Raw genomic sequence first — 21,498 nt, forward strand, 5'->3', positions numbered from 1 at the left:
CACTAGAGCCTTATAAAATATATAATTTCCAAATATTTTTCCCATTCTATGGGTTGTGTTTGTACTTTCTTGATTATGTCCTTTGAAATGCAAGTGTTTTAAATTTTGATGAAATTTCTTTTTTCCCTTTGGTTGCCTGACCTTCAGAGATATCCATGGCCTGACCCAAGATTACAAAGACTTATGCTAATGTTTTCTTTTACGAGTTTTATAGTTTTAGTTCTTACATTTTGATCTCTGATCCATTTTGAACTAACTTTTATACATGTCCTGAGAGAATGGTACAAATTCATTCTCTGCATGTGGATATCCAGTTGTCCAAACACCATTTGTTAAAAAGACTATTTTCTCTTCATTAAATTGCATTGACATCTGTGTTACGTTTCACAAACCTTGACAAAGATATCCATGTCCTAGTCCCTGGAGCTAATGGATGCTGCTTTATGTAGCAAAAGGGACTCTGCAGATGTGGTTAAGTGTCTTGTGATCCAGAGATACTCCTGGAATATAAGGTAGGCCAGATGTAATTAAAAGAGTCCTTCTAAGAGGATCACAGAATAGTCAGATACAGAGGCTGATATGAAAGTGCAGTACACTAACACATATATATGGAATTTAGAAAGATGGTAACGATAACCCTATATGCAAAACAGAAAAAGAGACACAGATGTATAGAACAGACTTTTGAACTCTGTGGGAGAAGGCGAGGGTGGGATGTTTCAAGAGAACAGCATCGAAACATGCATATTATCTAGGGTGAAACAGATCACCAGACCAGGTTGGATGCATGAGACAAGTGCTCAGACCTGGTGCACTGGGAAGACCCAGAGGGATCGGACAGAGAGGGAGGTGGGAGGGGGGGGATCGGGATGGGGAACACATGTAAATCCACGGCTGATTCATGTCAATGTATGACAAAACCCACTACAATATTGTAAAGTAATTAGCCTCCAACTAATAAAAAAAAAATAAATTAAAAAAAAAAAAGAAAGTGAAGCAAAAATGGTGCTAGTGGTAAAGAACCTGCCTGCCAATGCAGAAGACAGAGAGACAGGTTTGATCTCTTGGTTGGGAAGATCTCCCATAGGAGGGCATGACAACCCACTCCAGTATTCTTGCCTGGAAAATCCCATGGACAGAGGAGCGTGATGGGCTACAGTCCATAGAGTCGCAAAGTCGGACATGGCTGAAGTGAATTAACACACGTGCACAGCCATGGATACTGGCAGGTTCTAGAAAATGGAAGAGGAAAGAAATAGCATCTCCCTTGGATCTTCCAGAAGGAACTAGTGCTGCTAACACCTGTGAGACTTACTTTGGACTTTTCACCTCCTGAATAGCAAGATAACTCATGTTGTTTTAAGTCATTAAATTTGTGATAATTTCTTACAGAAGCAGCAGGAAACTAATGCAACACCCTCATCAAAAATCAACTATCATAAATGTGTGGGTTTATTTCCAGATTTCTGTTACTATTCCATTGATCTACAGGCCTGTCCTAAGGTACAGCACACTATTAATTATTGTAACTTTGTAGTAAGTTATGAAATTTCAAAGAGTGAATCCTCAAAATTTGTGTTTTTTTTTTTCAAGATTATTTTAGCTGTTCTGGTTCCCTTGAATACTTTACTTTGTATGATTTCAGTCCACTTAAATTTACTGAGACTGTTATATGCCCTAACACATTGCCTGTCCTGAAGAATGTTCCATGCACAATTGGGAAGAATGTATATTCCAATGCTATTTGCTAGAATGCTTTATAGTTTATTTTCCTTTACTAGTACTCTTTATTTTCTCATGTGGACTTGAATCACTGTCTAGAGTCCTTTCATTGTGACAAGAAGTGCCCCCTTTAGCATTTTGTCTAGGCCCAGCCTGCTAGCAATGAATTCCACATGCTTTAGCTTATTTGGGAGTTTTTAAAGTTTTCCTCATTTTTGAAGAATGATTTTACTGGATATAGAATTCTTGGTTGAATCTTTTTATCTTCTCCCATATGTTTTCCCATGGTCTTCCAGTCTTAGTGGTATCTGATGAGAATTTAACTGTTAATCCTGATACTGGTGATCATGAGTATACAATAAGTCCCTTCTTTCTTGCTCTTTTAAGATTCTTTGTGTCTAGCAGGGTTTTTTTTTTTTTTCCATTTATTTTTATTAGTTGGAGGCTAATTACTATACAACATTGCAGTGGTTTTTGTCATACACTGAAATGAATTAGCCATGGATTTACATGTATTCCCCATCCCGGTCCCCCCTCCCACCTCCCTCTCCACCCGATCCCTCTGGGTCTTCCCAGTGCACCAGGCCCGAGCACTTGTCTCATGCATCCAACCTGGGCTGGTGATCTGTTTCACCCTAGATAATATGCATGTTTCAATGCTGTTCTCTTGAAACATCCCACCCTCGCCTTCTCCCAGAGTCCACAAGTCTGTTCTATACATCTGAGTCTCTTTTTCTGTTTTGCATATAGCAGTTTTTATTATGATGTATCTATGTGTAGATTTCTTTGATTTTATCCTGACCTGGAGTTGGTTGAGTTTTTGAAACTGAAAGTGAAGTCGTTCAGTCGTGTCTGACTCTGTGTGACCCCATGGACTGGAGTCTACCAGGCTTCTCCAGCCATGGGATTTTCCAGGCAAGAATACTGGAATGAGTTGCCATTTCCTTCTCCAGAGGATCTTCCCAACCCAGGAGTTTTTTAATGTGTAGATTAATGTTTTATCACCAACTTTAGGAAGTTAGACCCTTGTTTCTTAAAAAAAAAAAAAAAAAAAAATCTTTGCTTCATCTTTCTTCTTTCCCCGGGGCTCCCATTATGCATATGTCTGTATTCTTAATAGTGTCTCATAGATTTGAGGCTCTATAAATTTACCTTCATTATTTCATTTTTTCTATTCTTCAGGCTGGATAATCTCAAGTGGTGTATCTTCCAACTAAATGATTTCTTTATTTTTGCCTGCCCAAGTATACTGTCTGGGCCCTCTAGTTAATTTTTTAATCTCAGTTTATGTACTTTTTAACATCAGATTATCGGTTTGATTCTTCCTTATAATTTCTATTTTGTTATTGATATTCTCTGTTTTGTTTGACACCATGCTTGTATTTTCCTTGAGTTCTTTAAACATTTAAAAAATAAACAATTCAAAAATCTTTGCTGAATAAATCCAACTTCTCAGCTTTCTCAGAAACAGTATCTATTCCCTGCTTGCTATATATAGACGATACATTTTCCATTGTATGCCTTGTGTTTTTTTTCCCCCCTGTATGTGTGTTTGTGGTTGAAAACTGAATATTTAACATAATTTGGCAATTCTGGAGACTGGACTTCCCTCCTCTCTGTAGTGTTTGTTGCTTTGGTTATTTATTACTGTTATTGTTTGTTTAATAACTTTTGGTAAGTAATTATCAGGAATCTGTGTTGTTTATCATGTCTAAAGATGTATCTGTCTAATGATCTGACAGATTTCCTTTAATGCTTGGCACCAATAAGTCTTCTAGTAAATGCTAAGGGGTTCTGTATGTTGGAGCACACACTGAACACTCAGCTAGTCTATTTACAAGTCCACCTTTGTCTTCACTTTCTGCTTGCACAGAGAGAGACTCAAGGTCTGAGCAGAGAGGGTCTTGCCAGGGCTTTCCTGAATATGTGCACTGCCCATGCAGGTTATAGCCTTTTACATTCCCGGAAAATAGTCAGGATTTTTCAAAACCCCTATGGACATCTTATCCCCTAGCCTTTCTTTTTAAGCATGTAAAAAAATAAAGTAAAACTAGCGTATAATATTATATTAGTTTCAGGTGTACACCATGGCAATTCAATGTCTATATACATTTCTAAATATTCATCATAATGAGTCTAGTTATCATCTGTCACTATACAAAGTTAACACAGTACTACTGAGTATATTCTCCATAGTTTATATTATATCCCCAAGACACTTGAGCACTTAGATGAAGCTTAGCCACAACAGGAGGTATGATATCATAAAAGTCTGAATTTATTACTTAGCCCCCAATTAACAGAAAACTGGTAGGTCTGGAGTTGTACATTTTATTCCCTCCCCAGCACATGGAATCCAAACTACTAAAGTATTTTATTTTTGTTAGTCCTGGTAAAACTTTGCACTTGAAACAATTTAGATTCTCCTGTGACTGACAAACTCACTTTAGCTGTACTTAGTTCCTGGTCCCTAAGGCATCATAAACATCACTCTAGTCTACTATACAGGTAGCCTCTGAAAATGTTACTGATGTATTTGTTCATTATATGACCAACAATATTTCAAATAAAATTGTGGTGGACAGAAATAACATGTGGATTTATTAAAACTATAAAAGTGAAGAACCTGAGATATATATGAGATATTGATGTAATCTTGAAAAAAGATTAACATCTTTAAAAAGAAAATGAGAGAGAGATTGAAAGAGAGAAAGCTATTGATATTCTGCAGACTATTTGTTAAGAATTTGGTGATCCTAGAATCAGCATATTGATAGGAAGCTATGCATGGAATTCTCAATACTAGGTTTGGAGTTGTAGAGATCATGCACAATGCCATCTCATATACTCTGAAAGTAGAAGGTTTAAAGTCAGAAATGTTTTAGAAGTCTGGTATATTTTGCTGATTCTAAAATCTCAGAGTATTGTTTTCTTTATATCATAAGATAAGCCCGGCATGACCAATTTAAGAAGATAGATATCAAATTTCTGGATTTCTGAAATAGCTACTTTGCTGATGTAAAGGAATTCATTCAACAGCAACATACAAGTAACTGACTCTCCTGTGGGAGAATTATTTTTCTTCCATATGTGAACAATGTTTTGATCAGGATTTACGAAGAGAAAAATGCTGATTTGTGAAAGACAACATCAAAGCTGCTTTTCACTAAATGAAAACAGTAAAGATCAAAACAGATTGCAACACCAACCTGAGCCTTTGCAGAAGTCCATGTTGGCAGTGCATGACAAGCAAAAGGGAAAGAAAATTATACATGCATTAGTTAAGCTGCTATTATAATGCAAACTAGAAAAAAGTAGAAATTCTTTCCCCTAGTTATTCAAAATTAACAGCTTACATTTTAGCTTGAATTTGAATGCTTCCCACCTAATTTTCAAGCAAAATACTCCCTTTAAGTGGAAATCAAACATATGATTGTGTGAAAAAAAGAAGACATGGATCTGAGAAAGTTGAGTAGATTTTCTCCAGCTGTCCTCTAGTTATGAGAGCCGACTCCTAAGACCAAGTCTTAAGGGAATACTATAAAGCCTTGAAGCTTAATCCAAACTCCCTAAGAAGTAGCAAAAGCATTAGTCACAGCTTATTAGTTATGGCAAAAAAAAAAAAAAAGAAAAAATACATAAGATTTATTATTTTTGAAGCTTACAGTACATACAGTTCAGACTAAATCTTAGAATATGGATGCAATGACAGTTGGTCTTACTGCACACTCCTTACCCCACCATGTACTTTTACTCCTCAATCTTATGACAATTAAAAATTTGAATTTACTTAAATGCTTATCTAATTACTGTCATCTCTACAAATAGACTGCATGCTCCCTGAGGGCAGGGTTAGTATCATTTTTCTGTTTTTCATCATTGTATTCTCAATACATATCCAGTACTTAGAGTTTTCAAAAATATTTTAAAAAGGTGAGTGAATGAATGCAGTCCCAAGGCAATGTAATTGATAAAGACTTAAATACATCTAAAAATTATAACCCAAATCAAAAATTCATTTTCAATCTGAAATCAAGTTTTACTCTTTTATGTGACAGGTCACAAATCTTAATTTACAGAATAATAGTTCCAAAGGAACTAGTTTGGGTAAATTGATTAAACATTCATGTACCTGCATCTTGGAAATTCTAACCACATTTGAGTCATCCCACCACCATCATAATGTATAACTAATGGTTGTTTAAAATCAGAAGTCACTGAACTCAAAGGGCTTCACAAACATACGAAGTGACCACACTTCATAGATAGTATTAAAACTCATACATCTGCCAGCTATAAATTATATAGGTTAATCAAAAGAAGAACATCTTTGGCTTAGAGATAATAAAAGGATTAAAAGTCCTTAAAGATAAGAAGCTAAGGAAAATCTCTAATGTTAGAAAGTATCTGTTTTCAGGATAACAGCTAGATATAATTAACTCAGAGTTAAGTGCTTAATGAACAATGAACAATGTTCACATGATTATTTTATTGCACATTAGAATCACTCTTTGGAAACGATTTATGTACTATTTTAATATTACTGCTAAATCATGATGATGACTGCCCATGGACGGAGTTTAAATCAATGAACAGAGAAACTTGAGTGTATTACTTCTTTTACTCCAGTTTCTGTGCAGATATCCTACATGTTTGACTGTCCAGCATTAGAATTCCAGGTGTAGGATTCTAGGCATATAGCTCCATGGTTCAATGAGCTAAAACTATTCACTTCAGTTCACTACACTTCCAGATCAAGTATGTAGAAATATATATAAAAAACAAACATATTATTAACATTAAAGACTAAGAATTCTCTCCATGAAAATAATAGGTAATTTTTTGGATCTAGACGGTTAAATTCCTACAAGGCAATGCATAAAAACATCAAAAATACCTCTTTTTTTAATTCCCCAAGATGCATACTGAAGAAATTTTCCAAAATATTGTTCAACATGTTAGATATGGGAATCTGACTGCACTTTGAATAACTAAGTTGTTTTCTGGAAATTACAATTATTACTTTTTCTTTTTTTAAAAAAATATTGGTTCTATAATTATTTAACTTCTGGCTAAAATATATAAATTTTTGAGATATTTTAACCACTTTACCTCTATTTGCAGCTTCCACTTTCTCCTTGGCTTTATTTAAATTTTTATGGGAGTAGAGTTGATTTACAATGCTGTATTAGTTTCAGGTATACAAAGTGAATCAGTTATACAACTATTTTTGGCTACTTCTAGTTTAAATACTACTATCATATACATGCTTAAATAGATACTGCTTAACATTCCCACTGGGCCAATTCCATTTTCACACGTCTAAATACCATTCTTTAAAGATCAATTTAGGTCTTGCTTTCTTTCCCCTTAAATTTTCCAAAACCTGTGCCTCCATACTACCCTGAATTCCTGAGGCTCAATAGATTTGGTTTTTAAATACATATTTTCTGTATCCCTAGATGAAGTCCAAGCCTATTTTGAGACTGGGATCCATAGCACATCCATCAGACAAGTTCAGACCAATTCATGTGACCACTCAAAATCTCATCAGTGTTATTTTTCAAAGAATGCAACTCCTAGTTGGTCATAATACTATTCAACACCCACAATGACATAAAAGAGATTGCTACACGCTATTTAATAGCCAACAATGACATCTAAAAAATGGATGTACTGCTGTTAGAACCCTGGTTCTCATTAATCTCCTAAAATCCTCCAAAAATAGGTAGGAAGGCAGAAAACAAAATGACTCTTTCTATTTGATGGTACGGAAACTAAAAATGGAGGAATAAGCTTGGATCAAAGGCAAAGGGGAAATGGAAGGAGTGGGAAAATAATCAGTGTTTCAAACTCTGTGGAAATCAAAGTTGGAACAAAACAAGCTACTTTGCCAACATTGTTAACTGTGTGTGTGCGTGTGTGTGTGTGTGCGTGTGTCTGTGTGCACATCCATGCATATGGGCACATGTGTGAGCATAAGTGCACGGACAGAGTTATGTAACATATACTTTGAAAATATTTGAATAAACAAGAGTGATATAGGAAAGAGAAAGTGCCAAAGATTGGAGCTGACAAATCAAGTGTTTAGTCAAAGTTTTTGTTGTACCTCCATCTAATGAGAGAACCAATCAGGCAGTCAAACAAATAACATGATCAGAGGCAAATTGCTGGTGCTGAGTCCTTTAATCAGATGCAACTCACTGAAATCTCGGTAACTTAGAAAGCCCAGTGGCAGCCCAGGCTTAGGATGGGCATCCTATGACTATATTAAGACAAATATACTCATCTATCTGGGGGATTATTACTTCCTTCTAGTGCAGGGAGCTTATTTACATAGCATTTGAAATATGCTGCTTTGCATATCAGTTGACTGAGTCACTAAACAAAGCCTGTGTTGGAATGGGAGCTCTAAAACAAACAAGGCAAAATCTGAAACAATAACAACAACAACTAATGTTTCAATAGCTTTGCTTAACTTTTAGCTATCAGACGGGCAAGGATCTTTTTTTTTTTTTTAAGTAGGGTGCTGAGATGAAGAAGTTAGTGGATTAAGGTAAGTCTGAAAATTGTATAATAACATGACAGAGGAGATTTTATTCATCTGAATATAAAGAGAAGTAGATTTAACCAGTGTAGGAGTAACAGGTTTTATTCTGTATTTTACTTCTTTTATAAGACAATACTCTGGACAGTCATGTTATAGGGAATTGGAACATTTCTAATACTAGAGGAATGTGCTAAGAACAATGCAATTTAAAGAAACTAAATTAAAAAAAAATAAAAAAACTAAATTAGCATTCAGAAGTCATTTATACCCATATCATATTATATGATATGTGTGTGTGTGTATATATATATATATACACGAGATATGAACCATATTATAGATATGCCAGATAGTTATACCATATATATAATATATATGTATATCTTATCTGAGCAAACAAAGTGAAAGTCACTCACTTGTGTCTGACTCTTTGCAACTCCATGGAATTCTCTAGGCCAGAATACTGGGGTGAGTAGCCTTTCCCTTCTCCAGGGGATCTTCCCAATCCAGGGATCAAACTCAGGTTCCTGCATCGCAGGTGTATTCTCTATCAGCTGAGCCACAACCTGAGCAATGTGTGGGTCAAATACTCACTTCCCCATTTTTCTAACCCAAATATTTTAAGATGTATGGATTAAATTTTTAATATCACAATCATGGCTTATCCACTATTTTCATTCATTATTTGTCATTAGAATTGTTTGCCTTAATCACTGTGGTTTTGTTCATACAATCACTTGCTAGCAAGTTTATGGACTTGTTTTCATCATGTTCAGTTATTATAAAATTTCTAAATCATTCATTATTTAAAAAAAAAAACAAGTGGTATTGTAAAATCCTACAGATAAGAGCAGAGTCAAATTAAGAAAGAGAGATGAAGATGCAAGGAGAAAGTCAACCATACTCTGTACCTGGAGACAAACTCTGAGGGATGGGAAAAATGCATTTAGTCTAAATTTCACAACCAAGCATTTTAATTGTTTATAGAGAAGCATTTAATTTCATGCACTCTCTAATAAGAAAATCCTACTTCCAAGATATTAATTTTCCCCAAAGGCTGTGATCTCATTGAATTAAATCTAAATTAAATGTGCTTTATAGGAACTTAGTAAATTGTAAAACAAATAGAATCAGAACAATCTAGAACAATTCAAATTTTTTCTTTATCTAAAATTTTGCCTTTTCTATAATTAGAGTCTCTCCAGTTTCTTCAGTAATTAGTAATAGAAAAGACCTAAGAATTGCTCTTTTAGGAGCTAAATCAGTAATCGCTTCATCTGTTTAGAAAAACATCCTTTATTGGCATTTGATATGCAGAGAAACTAGCAAAATCCATTTGATCAAGATGGTTCTAATGAACCCCCAAGACGCAGATTCAAAATGGTCCTAAAGTAATTGCATTCCCCAAACATTTACTGACACTTACTGTGGCCTCAATATCATGCTAAGTAATTAACTTGGTAAATCAGAGCTTCTAACCTCACTTCTTCAAGATTCAACTCCAAAAATACAATTAAAATGAGTTCTCCCTTTCCAGTACACCTTGCTCTGTCAAATCCACTCTCTCTGTTTATTTCATAGGAGTCTAATCGTCTCTATTTGGCTCTGAGTCCTAGACTAGAACTTATTTCTCTTCCAAGAAAGCACTAATTGATATTCTGTGAGCAAAATATCACAACCCACCCAAAGTCTACATGTCATTCCAGGAAGACACTTTACCTACTGAGAATATAAAATAAAGCTGAATTAAGCATAAAACATTAAGTAGTGGCAGAAAACCCACACACGTTGAGAAGATACAGTCTCATAGACTTCTTTTCCTTTTGTGTAACTTTAACCCTTACAATTAACTGCAGGTGTACAAAATTACATGCAGATATAAATTGCACCTGAAATTAGCTGACTGCAGGTTTAACTGGTCAGTTGTACCCTCCCAAGGAAGTCTTTGGTTCTTTATGCCAATTATTAGCTAATTATAGGTATGATTAAATGAATTTCTGTATGATTTTATTGCTTAAAAAACTCTAGGACAGAAACTCAGATATGAACATAAGTTTTCATAAAATTTTTCATTAAGTGAGAGCACATCTGGGTTTTGTGCTTAAGAATTGAATTTCACACTAACAGTTCTTATTCTAGGGGCCTGCCTTGCAGTCAATCATTGTTTGATTCATACCTATAGGTTTTCCAACAAAGTGATATGGCAAGGGCATTGGTGACAGACTATCTTCTTGGGCTCAGTATTAAGCCTAAATGCCACCATTCATTGTAGAAAACATTATACTCTGATAAGACTGCTTTACTGATCTTCAGAATCCAAGGATTATAAATATTTTATAGTTCAGTGTCCTTGTCAGAGGCAAGAAGGGTGTGTACCTCACTAGGTAAGTCCTTACTTCTGTGAGATAGAATGCCTACACTTCCCTAGTATTGGGTTGGAAAAAAAAAAATCATGTGTTCAGGTTTTTCTATAAGACAGCATGGAAAAACCCAAACTAAATTTTTGGCCAACCTAATAGAATTGGCTTGCTCTCTGTGGTTTTATTTTCTGGTGATGGAAACAATGAAGTTGTGATTGCTAAGCCCACCTTTTAAGAAAAAAGTTCTAGGCTATAAAAACACTAGTATGATAGAAAATAGAACCGAAATATTGCCTGTTTGGATATTTGAGAATGGACAATCTACCTGGTTAAATAGCAGAATCCAAGGACCAATGGTGCCTATACTCCTCTGTGTTCTAATTCCAACTACTAAGGTCTGGCCATATTCCTGGTGGGACTCTGTCCCTCACCATAATTCTACACAGATTCTATTCTTGTTCCTGTATGCTTCAGTCAACTTTGTGCTTTCATTTCAGTCTCTCAGTCGTGTCCGACTCTTTGTGACCCCATGAACCGCAGCACGCCAGGCCTCCCTGTCCATAACCAACTCCCTGAGTGCACCCAAACCCATGTCCATTGAGCCGGTGATGCCATCCAACCATCTCATCCTTTGTTGTTCCCTTCTCCTCCTGCCTTCAATCTTTCCCAGCATCAGGGTCTTTTCAAATGAGTCAGCTCTTCACATCAGGTGGCCAAAGTATTGGACTTTCAGCTTCAGCATCAGTCCTTCCAATTAACACCCAGGCCTGATCTTTAGGATGGACTGGTTGGATCTCCTTGCAGTCGAAGTGACTCTCAAGAGTCTTCTCCAACACCACAGCTCAAAAGCATCAATTCTTTGGCACTCAGCGTTCCTTATAGTCCAACTCTCACATCCATACATGACCACTGGAAAAACCATAGCCTTAACTAGATGGATTTTTGTTGACAAAGTAATGTCTCTGCTTTTTAATATGCTGTCTAGGTTGGTCATAACCTTACTTCCCAGGAGCAAGTGTCTTTTAATTTCATGGCTGCAATCACCGTCTGCAGTGAGTTTCCTGAGGTCCTTCTTCTGCATCTTGGCCCCCCAAACCAGACCTGCAATATCAATCACCAGGAGTCTCCTTAATGCTGCCTCTTTGGACCTCCTAATTTTTCCCTCAATGGTATAACTCATCTTCCTGTCTGAGTAAATAAAAGATTTTGGTGCTAAAACAGCATCATTATCCAAGCAAAGTCAATGAAGCATTATCTTGTCATTGGAAGGCTCATCTGACAGATGCAAGAAACATCATTTCTACCGCAGTTCTGTCTTATTTCAGGCATGCTCCGTCAACACCATCTTCAGGGACAAGGGCATCAATATGAATAGTGCACTTTGTCACTGAGAAATATGATGAGGCCTGTCAGATCTTTTAGCCATGTGCAGCAACATCCTCATGAAAATCTCACAAATGGCATAATAGATCAGACTGCAGCATCTTTGGGATCAAAGGAAAAGCTGTAAACCTATGAAACATTCACAAATTTTAAAAAGGTCTGTAGTCAAAAATACTTGTGAGACTGCATATATATATATATATATATATATATATATACACACACACACACACACACACACACACACACACACACACATATATATATATCACCTTTCTTTCAGAATGCATATTTATATATAAGTTCTGAGACTACCAGAAAGAAACACATTTAAATTTGTTAAAATCCATGTTTCTCCAACTTATTTTAATATGGAATCCTTAGGGAAGCAGAATATCTGATAAAACCCTTTATAACATCCCTGGAACATGCTCTGAAAGACATTATTCAAAAGTTCCATTTGGAAACATGGTTGACTCATTTTGGGTCCCTCGAGCTTCTTTATCCATTATTTAGTCCACAATTGACGAGTACAAAGGGCAGAAGAGACAGATGCATCTCGACACTAATTACAAGAGCCACAGTAGGATTCTGATTTTTTCCTACAGATCCACACAGTTTTAAATGCTAATCCCCCCAGGTACACTACAGAACATGCTGCATAACTAACAGTCATTTTTTCAATTAACAGTCAATATTTAGAGGGAGCAGTAAAAAATTTTTAAAAAGCTCCTTTCCACTTAATTTTTCCATGAACTACTTAAAAGGCACTTTCCTCCCTTTTAATGTTAATTGAATGATCATCCACTTGTCACTCAAATTTCATCTGGGTGACAGGACACTTCTCTAAGTGCTGCCATGTAGTTAGAAGGCCAGACTCTGAGCCCACACATCTCTTTTCTCACCTCTCATCTCAACCACAGCAAGAAAAGTAAATGTGATATCTAATGGACAGTGCTATTCTCCTGATGGTTAAAAACATCCCCTTCTAAAAGCTTCAACTTTCAAATTGAATTTCTGAAGTTCCTATGTTTTTCTGAGCACAGATGCACTCAAGATGAGATAGACTTGTGGTTACCGAGGGAGAGGTGGGGAGAAGAGGAAAGAACTGAGAGTTTGGGTTAGCAGATGCAAACTATTACATTTAGAATGGATAAACAACAACGTTCCACTCTATAGCACAGAGGGAACTAGATCCAATTTCCTGGGATAAACCATTACAGGAAAGAATATAAAAAACAAAGGGATATATGTGTGTAACTGAGTCATTTTGCTATACAACAGAAATTAGCACATTGTAAATCAACTATATTTCAATTAAAAAACAAAGCGGAGAATCCTAAATTCCTTAAAATATCCAGAGTCCTTGGATATTCTATACTAGCCTTCTTTACTGCTTGCTTATTCTTCTCCTTCAAGTCTCAACTCTTACTTCACTTCCTTTATGAGGCTCCCCTAAGCATAGTGAAATTATTTAGCCTTTATCTTTCAAACAATCATTAGTCTCTCAGCACAAACAGGCCTTATCTTGTTAAATAAACCTTAGGTGAAAGAGCTAATTCCCCAACTGGATTGAAAAGCCTCACTGTGTCATTATATTCCTAATGCCTGTCACAATGAATCATTCATTCTATCTTTTATTCAACACATATCTATAGAGGACCTCATTATATACTAGTGATCATATCTCGATCACTCATAGTCCAGTGGAGAAAATGATGGAGCAGGGGTGGGTGACGGTCATGGAAAAACAATTCATAAAAGTGAAAATGGTTTTAAAAAGAAAAAGGACTCTGTTTTAGTGGGGAAATCCTGGATGATTTAACTTAACCTCTATTACTAGTGATAGGGCTTCCCAGATGTTACTAGTGGTAAAGAACACGTCCGCCAATGCAGGAGACATAAGAGACATGGGTTTAATCCCTGGGTCAGGAAGATCCCTGGAGGAGGGCAAGGCAACTAACTCCAGTATTCTTGCCTGGAGAATCCCATGGACAGGGGAGCCTGGCGGGCTATAGTCCATAGGGTCGCAAAGAGTCAGACATAACTGAGGCGACTTAGCAGGCATGCACGCTATCACTAGTGATAAGTGGGGATTTGCTAAAGAGTGAAGAGAAAAATATTGAAGGTGAACATAATTACATGAATGAAAATTCAATGACTGAAGATAATCATATGCTCAAGGAATGCCAAGAGTTTTCCATGTGGCTGGAATTTAGCAGATGGAGGAATAACGAAATGCGAGAAAGAGGAGTCTAAAAAGCTCCAAACAGTTGAATGTTTTATGTGCCACCCCAAGCAGTGTGCTCTTTACCCTGTGGACCAGTAAGTCTTGAACTCTGGCATGCACTCTAGAAATTCCTAAGGATTCTAAGGGAGGAGGTATACAGTGGATTCCAGGAATATATATTTGCAACATCTCTGGTGGTTCTGATGCAGGTTGTCCACAGATGACATCATGAGAAATGCCATGTGTGTCAACAGGAAACCTAAGGGGTTATTAAACAGGCAGTACTGAGGCTGCATTATGCTGGGAGGTTTAATTTTCCATTGCTATCAGCCTTTGGGGCATTAGATCAGGCAAGAGAGGTCAATTTTAATGATAACGATTATAAACAGCTTTGGCTCCTTGCTATCATTCTAGCACAAAACAAGACTGTACCTGAATGATCTATAAATAGAGGTACTGAAATATCTTCTGCTTTATTCACAATATTCTAGCATCTATCATTCTTACCTTCTTATACAATATAATATCCTACTTTAAGGGCTTCCTTGGTGGCACAGTGGTAAAGAATCTGCCAGTTCCAGAGATGCAGGTTCAAGCTCTGGTCCTGAAAAATCCCCTGGAGCAGGAAATGGCAACCCATTCCAATATTCTTGCCTGGGAAATCCCATGGACAGAGGATACCGGCAGACTACAGTCCATGAAGTTTCAGAGTTGGACATAGCAAGTGCACAACAGCAACAATCCCGCTTTAGCCTCATAAAAACCCTAGGAGGGAGTCCTTACTATCTCTAAGGAAATAAGGGTTCCAGGAGTTGAAATGACATGCTCATTGTATTGCATGTTACCCAATACATACATGATAGGAGTGTGGATTAAAATCTAGGTCTGTCTGACTCCTTTCTCTATACCATGTTGCCTTTCAAATAACTGCAAAATAACTTTCAAAATATGCAATGAGATGCAGCAGACATCAGTTTTGTGCATGACAAAGCTTAACATGAACTCAATATTATTAAAGTTTAAACATAAAGGTATCCAATTTGCTTGTATCAGGACTGTCCTTATTGCAACTGGCAAAAACTCCAGCCAAAATGGTTTAAGCAACGTGGGAATGTATTGATTCTTAGGGCTGAGAAGCCCATGAAAGACTCCAGGTATTACTTGATTCAGGAAACTAAAAATAACTCTAGAAACCAGTTTATCCCTCCTCATCTCTTGACTGCCTTTTGTTTGTCTCCATGTGTAGCTCCACTGGGCCTGGCAAGATGTCTTCTTCTGGAGCTCCAGCCTCAAACCTTCTGAAGTTCAAGTCTAATGAAACAGAGCACATTTTTCTCCCCAGCATTCTCTGTCAAAGATCAGTTGTAGTTATTACTGGGTCACATGTCCATCCCTCAGTCAACCCCATATCCAGTGTTACTCAGTGCTCTGATTCTCCATGTGGGAGTCTACTGTTTACCTGCGGGTTCAGCATAGAGTTGGGCAAACATCTCAAAGAAGTAGGGAAAATTGTTGTTTGAAGTAAAATTGGGGTTTCATCCTTGAGTCAACAACACTAGCAAATAACTACTGTGTTCAGCTAAAGAGCAAGGTAACTGACTATGGTTTTACATTTTACGACAGAATCAATTATACTCTTTGATGAATTTGGGCTTTCCTGGTGGCTCAGATGGTAAAGAATTTGTCTTCAGTGCAGGAGACCTGGTTTCAATCCCTGGGTCAGGAAGATCCCCTGGAAAGGGAATGGCTACCCACTCTAGTATTCTTTCCCAGAGAATTCCCATGGACAGAGGATCCTGGTAGGCTACAGTCCATAGGGTCATAAAGAGTTAGATGGCACTTTCCTAAATTGCCCTTTTCCCTTAGGATCACACACCACCAAAATAAATAAAATATATTTTAACAAAGAATGTGCTTTTAGATGGTCTCTCTACACACATATATATCTATAAGATGCCTTTGTTGATATGAATTGAATCCATTCAAATAAAATTACTCTTAAACAACTGATTAAATTCTGTCATTTCATTATCAAAACAAGCCACTGATCAACTGAATTCAAGCACTTAAAAAATTTAAACTAATTTCTGTGCACATAAAGCTATAATCATTCCTCAATCAAAATAGATTGGCTCTTTTAATTCTTTAATCAATACTTCCTTCTAGCAATTCATATCTTTTATTTTTTCACCCAAATCATTCATTTCTCTAAAGAAAGTAGAAGGCTTTTAGTGATCAAACACTTTGGTGGATTGTTTCAGTTTGTATCAGAATTTTGTTTAAAAATTCCTGGGTGTATTCCTCCTTTGTAACATTTTATATACGTCTGAGTATAAATATTAATTTTCAACCTGCTAATTCTTCAAACCACAGTTCAAGCCTCTAAGATACCACCCTTCTATACTGACAGCCCCTTATTCCAAAAATTTAGCAGCGTGCCACACTGAATTGTGCATACCTTAATAATGAAATTAATTACACAAATAAGATTAATTAAACTAAAGTAAAAGTTTATTCCTGAATCAAGCTAAAGCTCATTGAGGTCACAGCTCTGATTTTTCAGCCTCCAGAACAGTGTCTTATAAATAATAAGGCTGGTTGAATGAGTGAAGATATTATATGTCATGTGGTAACTGAGTATTTCATATTTTCAAAAAGTTGATTCTGCTCCATCCTTCTGGATGAAAAGGTTAGAAAGGGAACATACTCAGGAGTCATTTTCTATTCCTGCAAGGCAGGGCTTTATCCCCACTTCTCACCAGGCTGTAAATGTAATGAGACTGGGGAAAGGAGAGAGAAGTGTGGCAGTGAAAATAGGCCATATGGCTGCGAATTTGGGAGGAGTTAGGTTGATGCAAATATCTGAAGCTTGAACTTTGAATGCCTAGAACCAAAGACCAGGGACAAGAGAGGAGGTACTGACAGACTCAGGAGGAAGGGGCTGGTTGGTGCTCCGACTGTGACACCTGGGTGAAGCTGGCTATTATGTGATTCCTAAATTGGGATATATGACTGTATTACAAGCTAGGAACAAAGGGAGTCATTTGGTTACACAGACACCTACTTATCCAGCCCCCTCTGACTCATTAAATACTTATACATGTGTGAGCTCACCAGCAGCTCTTTGCTCTCCAGCTCATCTTCCCATTAGTTGCTCCTTTCTAATATTTCCATTTGTAAGCACGGTAGATCATGAAATATTGGTACTAATGATATTTAAACAAATTAAAATGCACTATTATGTTGGCCAGGTGGTGGACCACATCAATCAACAGAACAAATTAGAAATGCAAAACACTACTTAAAGCTGCACAATGACAGAATTCTTTAAAATTTGTCCCTGAGTGGCAGTTAGGAGTTTCAAGAGAAGAGAGGAGAACTGAACACGACTGGGAAATGGACAAATAAGTATAAGTAACCAGTTTTTGCAAAAGGGTGTGCCTCATGCAATGCATGCTCCAAAGGCATGCTAATAAGTTGCTTGCAAAATGAGAAGAGAGTGAAAGTTCTCACCGCAGAAGTCAACTGGGCTGTGGTTCTCTTTTGTGGTGTTAAGAATTAGAATCCACTGAGATGTCTGTGGTCAGTGACATAGAGCGCTAGAAATTGTGCATGGTGTCTATTTTGTTGTCACTTTCGGAGGTCATGTTTTAAAACTATTGACTGGAGAAAAATATACAACCTAAAAGTTACCAGTTAAGTTTAATTAGGAGAACTTACAGAAGACTAGAGTCTGGTAGATAGTCTCTCAGGTCTCTCTGAGGAACTGCTCCAAAGAGGTAAGGGAGGAGCCAAAATATATAGGATTTGGGGCTTGGGGGGAAAAAAGAAAAATAAAAAACAAAACAAGTCGTCAAACTTCAAAAAAAAAAACAAACCAAAAGCAGTCAAAGAGTTAGCTGCTAAGTCCTGTCCAACTCTTTGGGACCTACCAGGCTTCTCTGTCCATGGAATTCTCCACACAAGAATATTGGAGTGGGTAGTCATTCCCTTCTCCAGGGGATCTTTCCAACCCAGGGATCAAATCTTGGTCTCCTACACTGTAGGCAGATTCTTTACCTTTTGAGCCACCTACTATCTCTCTGGCAATTCATATTCTAAAACTATCTACTAGAGAAAAACATAAAGCCTAAAAGTTGCCAGTTAAGTTTAATTAGGGGACCTTATAGAAGACTAGAGTCTGGGAGACAGCCTCTAAGGTAGTTCTCAGGAACTGCTCCAAAGAGGTAAGGGATGGGCTAGGATATATAGGAATTTTTGACTGGGGGGAAACAAAACAAGACAAAACAAAACATGTAGTCAAACATTAAAAAAACTACTATTAAAACTACTATTAATCACAAAAAATGGGCATTTCAAGTTAATGATTTCATCACTTTTCTATGAATGAGAAAATGCAAGACTCTGGACTCAATGGAATTGTTCCTTAGATATGCAAATTAACTTTCTAGGGCCAGTATCCATACTACTTCCAGTTTTCTCTATCTTGAATTCCTCTCAGGGCACACTTTCAAGGGGATGGGGAGCTGGTGGCTTGATCCTTTACTGGAATGGCAGGCAACATTGCCTGTCCACAAAGCCATCTATTGGAACAACATTGCTAAAGAGCAGGCATGAATGATCCCACTACTCTTGGTATGCTGAACACCAAACAGCAATTTATTTCATACTAAGTACCAAGAGTGTGCCAAGTATATGGGAAACAAATCAGATCCAAGTTAAGGAACAAACAAAAAAGTCACACAAACAACCCCAGAACATGCAGTGCAAACTCCTATCTTCAATTCTGGTTGTTAACATTCATGAAAAAGAGAGAAAATAGCAAAATACTAAAAAAGAAAAAAAATACTATCCATAATTCAAGTAAATACAAGTTCTAGTGAAAAAGCTGACAACACTCAATTTTCAAAAAACGAAGATCATGGCACCTCTCTTATCACTTCATGGCAAATAGATGGGGAAACAATGCAAACAGTGAGAAACTTTATTTTCTTGGGCTCCAAAATCACTGTGGACAGTGACTGCAGCCATGAAATTAAAAGATGCTTGTTCTTTGGAAGAAAAACTATGATGAACCTCGACAGTGTATTAAAAAGCAGAGACATTACTTTGCCGACAAAGGTTCATATAGTCAAAGCTATGGTTTTTCCAGAAGTTATGTATGGATGTGAAAGCTGGATCATAAAGGAGGCTGAGAACCAAAGAATTGGCGTTTTTGAACTATGGTGCTGGAGAAGACGCTTAAGAGTCCCTTGGACAGCAAGATCAAACCAGTCAATCTTAAAGGAAATCAATCCTGAATATTCATTGGAAGGATTGATGCTGAAGCTGAAGCTCTAATACTTTGGCCACCTGATGAAAAGAGCAGACTCTTTGAAAAAGACCCTGATACTGAGAGAGAGTGAGAGCAGGAGGAGAAGGGGCTGACAGAGGATGAGATGGCTGGATGGCATCACCAACTCAATGGGCATGACTGTGAGCAAACTCCAGGATATAGTGAAGGACAGGGAAGCCTGGCATGCTGAAGCTCATGGGATCACAAAGAGTCAGACAGGACTGAGTGACTGAACTGACAAGTTCTAGAGCAGTGATGATATTTAAAATACTTCAGCCTCTCTGGCTGTGTAACATAAGAGGAAATATATATTTAGTCTGCCCCCTGTTTCTGACACAGAGCTCCTAAATCTTAAATCTCTTGGAGTTCCCTGGGTTACAGGAGCATCCTTTGTTCTAATGATGCAACTCTTTATGGGCTCCCAGATAGCTTCAGGATGTGCACTGCTCACCAGGGAGACAAGTCATGACTCAGTTCAGTTCACTTCAGTTCAGTCGCTCAGTCGTGTCCAACTCTGCGACCCCATGAATCGCAGCACGCCAGGCCTCCCTGTCCATCACCAACTCCCAGAGTTCACTCAAACTCATGCCCATCGAATCGGTGATGCCATCCAGCCATCTCATCTTCTGTCGGCCCCTTCTCCTCCTGCCCCCAATCCCTCCCAGCATCAGGGTCTTTTCCAATGAGTCAGCTCTTCGCATGAGGTGGCCAAAGTACTGGAGTTTCAGCTTTAGCATCAGTCCTTCCAGTGAACACCCAGGACTGATCTCCTTCAGGATGGATTGACTAGAAGCCTGGATTCTCAGCCCCAAGGGCTTCCCTGGTGGCTCAGATGGTAAAGCATCTGCCTGCAACGCAGGAGACCCAGGTTCGATCCCTGGGTCGGGAAGATCCCTGGGAGAAGGAAAGGGACAACCCATTCCGGTACTCTTGCCTGGAAAATTCCATGGATGGAGAAGCCTGGTAGGCTATAGTCCATGGGGTCACAAAGAGTCAGACATGACTGAATGACTTCACTTTCACTTTTTTCAGTCCCAACTTTTGATCTTCAAGGTGGAGAGTGAGGCTGGAGGTTGAATTAACCACCAATGACCTATGATTTAATCAACCATGCCTATGTATTGGAACTCCACAAACTCTAAATAAAGGGGATCAGAGAGCTTCTGTGTTGGGGAACATATCCATGTGCCAGACGCTGACACATCCCACCTCCAATGGGACAAGGGCTCCTGTGTATAAGACCCTTTAAGACCACACCCTAAGTACCTCTTTAACTGGCTGAGCATCTGTATCCTTTATAGTAATACTCTTTATAATAAATCAGTGAATGTAATAAATCAATACATGTTGCCCTGGCTTTGATAATTCTAGCAAATAATTCTAGCAAATTACCAAATTTCAGTGGAGAAGGATTGTATGAACCCTCGACTTCACAGCCAAGGCAGATGGAAGGATAGGTACCCTGGAGACCGAACACCTGTGACTGAGGGTCTGAGTCCTTAAGCCTGTGACATCTGACACCAACCCTGAGTAGTTAGTATCAGAACTGAACTTAAAAGATGCCCACTTGGTGTCCAGAGAGCTGGTGAACTGGTAGGTATTATAAAAACATCCCTCACACATTTGGTGTCATAAGTATGGTGAAGAGTAACAGTTTTCCTTTTCTCTAGGACACACCAATAAGGAGAATCACCAAAACATCAGAGGAAGTACCAACAGGTACCTGCCCATGGCTGGTCTGTCCTAAGAGGATGGGACAGCTTACGATTGGAAGCTCACCTCGAACCACTGCACATGGATTTCCTGACCTTAGGAATGTACATTTTTTCTCTGCATACTCGATGCTTACAAAACAGAATATAAGCTTTCCGCAAGTTGGCATTGTTTCGTATTCAACATTTAATGCACAGCGGTTGAC

General features: G+C 37.8%; 1 protein-coding gene and 1 non-coding gene across 2 annotated transcripts in view; one reads left to right on the forward strand and one right to left on the reverse strand.

The window, feature by feature from the left end:
• THSD7B (thrombospondin type 1 domain containing 7B) overlaps positions 1–21,498 on the reverse strand; it is a 970,494-nt gene that overhangs the window by 138,554 nt on the left and 810,442 nt on the right. The gene's annotated exons all lie outside the window — the stretch shown is intronic.
• On the forward strand, positions 20,398–20,469 carry TRNAC-GCA (transfer RNA cysteine (anticodon GCA)). The gene has a single exon. It is a non-coding gene; the product is annotated as a tRNA-Cys (tRNA).

Source organism: Odocoileus virginianus, chromosome 13 (assembly GCF_023699985.2).
Source record: "Odocoileus virginianus isolate 20LAN1187 ecotype Illinois chromosome 13, Ovbor_1.2, whole genome shotgun sequence".
In the NCBI taxonomy this organism is placed as follows: Eukaryota; Metazoa; Chordata; class Mammalia; order Artiodactyla; family Cervidae; genus Odocoileus; species Odocoileus virginianus.